Source organism: Typopeltis vanoorti, chromosome 17 (genome assembly GCF_054136105.1).
Source record: "Typopeltis vanoorti isolate ZY-2024b chromosome 17, IOZ_Tvanoo_1.0, whole genome shotgun sequence".
NCBI classification, from domain to species: Eukaryota; Metazoa; Arthropoda; class Arachnida; order Uropygi; family Thelyphonidae; genus Typopeltis; species Typopeltis vanoorti.
Genome location: NC_143565.1, coordinates 104,197,990 through 104,201,687, shown reverse-complemented (window position 1 = coordinate 104,201,687; position 3,698 = coordinate 104,197,990). Strand labels below are relative to the sequence as shown.

Here is a 3,698-nt window from a genome sequence, read left to right as displayed (position 1 = left end):
AAAAAAAAGACATCAAACTTTTTTCAATCGTTGTACGGTACTTTTTGCCAAATTATGGTGTTTAAGACAAAATTATAGACTTTATTTCCTTACCTGGTGAAACATCCGAGATACAGTGTGCTATATTAAAGGAAGTAAGTGAAAAATTTGCTTCACAAAACAAAATTGTTGCTTTTTGTGCAGATAACACGAACATGGTGGTTGCAAAAGACTTGTCAAAAATAATATTTTTATCTAATAAAACTTTTTTATGGTCTTTCTTTTTCATGAATACAGAATATTACATAACCCCCGTCCCGTTTTTGTCTTAAGGAAATATGGTCAGCCTAATCTTACATCCAGCTGAACATAGCTAATTTCACTGCCCTCACTGGGCGAGCTTATAGCTCATAAACATTCCATTCAAAGTTCTTCCTTTACAGACAAAGGGGAATATGACAAGCATTTTTGTTTCACCGAACTCGCCAGAAACGTTATTCATTATTCATTTTTTCTGTGTTTCGCCTTTCGATATATTAACCCACTTCTTTCCTTTAAAACTGACTATGCGTGAGAAGCCCTTCTAATCTGATAGGAAATTTTACATTACATCTGCAAACCATATTTTGCACCTTAAAATCTAAAAATTTTAATCAAACCTAACTTTTAAACTGTTCTGTCATTCTTCCTTGCAGCTAATCTCAGCTGTTGTTCACTTTTAACACCGGTGCTGCACCATCTTTCCTAAACTAAAAATTAGTGCTGTGGTTCTTTGTTCTGTTATTTTGAGGATACAAGAACAAAGAACCGCAGCACTAATCTACAAAACCTTAGTATTATATTCGGCATTCCTAGCATAAAGGGCGATTTTTTACAGATCTAATTTGCATCCTAAATTTACAGTTGACACGATATTTTGTAAATGAGGAAGAATATCATGATCTGCATTGGATGATTTAATTGGAGTCATTAGTGTCATCGGTACAGTTGGAGTTGCAAACAAAAAAAGGCCACCCTGTGAACTGTCGGCATGAGAGACCTGGCATTTCTTCATTGAGAAATGCTTCTGGAACCCTGTGGTGTCTAGGGTTATATCAAACTCTGAGGCTTAGGTGTCAGTCCAGTGCTTCCCGAAAATGGCTGTATAACACTTGCTGTGACACTCCTTTGTTGTTGCTGGAACACGGTTGATTTTGTAAAGCATGCAGCTGTGGTTGCAAAAGAGATGGCTGTATTTGCCGTTGAATATGTTGCTCCTCTGCAGGATCAGGTTCTGCATGTACAGAAAGTAGGGGATTCTCATTCAAACTAAATGCTGGGCTGTCCATTTTATTCTCGTACACGACTTAATTACAGAAAAAAAAAAACTACTTGACTCGACACCTTTTCTGAGAAATTCAAGTGTTGAAAACTAAAAACAAAACTTCATTAACATAGAGTAAAATATTTGAGCATTCTGAACACTAATTACATAGTAGAACCATGCTGCACAATAATAATAATAATAATAATAATAATAATAATAATAATAATAATGTATTATTCAGTCTTATTTTTTTATTGCAGAAATATATGGCAATTCATTTCTTGCCTATTAAAAAATATCGTGCACTCGAAGAGAGAATCCGCCCTTTGGATCACCTTAAGTGCCATAACTGTCTTCCAAAATGAAATGTTTTTTTTTTCTCTTTAATTACTATTTTTCCCCAAAAATAAAGTTTAATCACTGTTTATTCCAAAATAGGAATAAATTCATTGATATCTCGCATGTGAGAAAACTGAATAGGGGTTTTCTTTATTTCTTATTATTCGTAAACATTTTTTTACCGAAATGCTCTTGCTAACATAAGATCTTTACTGTTTTAGTAACATTTTTGAGTTCTTTGAACTCTATTCTTCTGCCCTCTGCAGGCGAACATAAAATACATAGGTATTTTCGGCTACTCTATCTGTATCGTACTAAATAGGCTTACCGATTTTGGTAACGTTTCAGTGTAAGAAGGCGAAAAATACATTGTACCATTATTAGTTGAACGTACGAGTTCGAGGAGTGTAATAAGGTTAGTTGACTCGTCTAATTTTGGGGGTTAACTTGAATACACCGAAATGGCTCTTAAGAGAATAAAAAAGGAATTAGAAGATTTAAAACGTGATCCACCAGCACAGTGCTCAGCAGGGCCAGTAGGGGACGATCTGTTTCATTGGCAAGCTACTATAATGGGACCACCAGATAGCCCTTATCAGGGAGGGGTCTTCTTTCTAACAATTCATTTCCCAACAGATTATCCCTTTAAACCACCGAAAGTTGCTTTCACGACCAGGATATATCACCCTAATATAAATAGCAATGGAAGTATTTGCCTTGATATACTTAGATCCCAGTGGTCTCCAGCGTTAACAATTTCTAAAGTTTTACTTTCTATCTGCTCATTACTTTGTGATCCCAACCCAGATGATCCTCTAGTACCAGAAATCGCCAGAATCTATAAATCAGATCGAGACAAATACAATGAACTTGCTCGTGAGTGGACCCGGAAATATGCTATGTGACAGTAGAAAAATGTGTTGCCATTTGGCCTTCCTCTGTGTTTAAATCACCTTCGTTAGCTATTGTTTCCTGGATGTTAGACTATGGGCAGACATTCTTCGGTAAAGCTTTCAACTTGGTTAAACGTACAGCTTTGTGAAGAAAACACTGAGGTGACTGTATTAAAATCTAGCCCAGAACAGTCTGAACTTTTCTGAAAATGTTCTTGCTGTTCTGATGCGATGAAATTTTTTGGAAATGCCTCCTGAATCTTAATGCGGGATTTCGTTTTTATTGTTTTTATGGGTTTCAGAGATTATCTCTATAAGTAATTGGAATCAAAGGTTTTATTTTTTAAATTACATTGAATGCCCATAAATGTGAGTTAATTGCATTTAAAATTATTTATTTTTTACTTTCATCATGGTAAATGCAATACATCCAAGTAGATTTGTAATACCAAAAATATAAATTTAGAAAATTCATTTTTAGACGCCTGAGAATGTTCTTCATAAATTTAATCTCATGTACCAGTGGAATTTGTAATTTAATATATTTCTGTCTGAATTAATCTGTTGAATAAACGGGGTTTGTAGATACGAATTTTAAGTACACTTTATTTTTCTGAAACAGTTTGCATTAAAGTTTTTATCAGATATCCATCCAAGTCGAAACACAACGATGTCGTTATACATTAATAGGTGGAATAATCTGCCCAAATATAATGAAAGCCGAGATTATTGGTAAGATACATTTACTATTATGATTGTTTATAAACAGCAAACTAAAGTGTTAGTCACCTATTAGGAATCCCAGTGCACTGAATTTTATGTAAGGTACTTTGATAAGTGAGAGGAACTTGCCACTGAAAACATTACTTAAATTTAAAATATTTGCATGTTAAGAATTCCATTGTATTTGAATTCTTGTGAGATACATTGGTAAGGAAAACATCTATTGATAAAATAACGTTAATCAGCATAAATTGTAAAGCAATAAAATTAGAAATGTATGGATATTACCTAAGCAAGCACAGTTTATTCTTTATATATTATTTGGTATACGATATTTCTGAAATAATCCTTTAATTTCGACTAAACCTGGGAGCTTGGAACTTTTAATTAATGAGCATGTTTATCTTTAGTGAAAAAAAAACACATTTTGAACTAACTACACAGTCACTTCCATTAAT

At 33.7% G+C, this 3,698-nt stretch overlaps 2 pseudogenes; one reads left to right on the top strand and one right to left on the bottom strand.

The window, feature by feature from the left end:
• Positions 1-533: 533 nt before the first annotated feature.
• On the bottom strand, positions 534-1,307 carry LOC150097732 (uncharacterized; annotated as a pseudogene).
• A 626-nt stretch (positions 1,308-1,933) lies between these two features.
• LOC150097731 (ubiquitin-conjugating enzyme E2-17 kDa pseudogene) lies at positions 1,934-3,105 on the top strand (annotated as a pseudogene).
• The last annotated feature ends 593 nt before the right edge of the window (positions 3,106-3,698 follow it).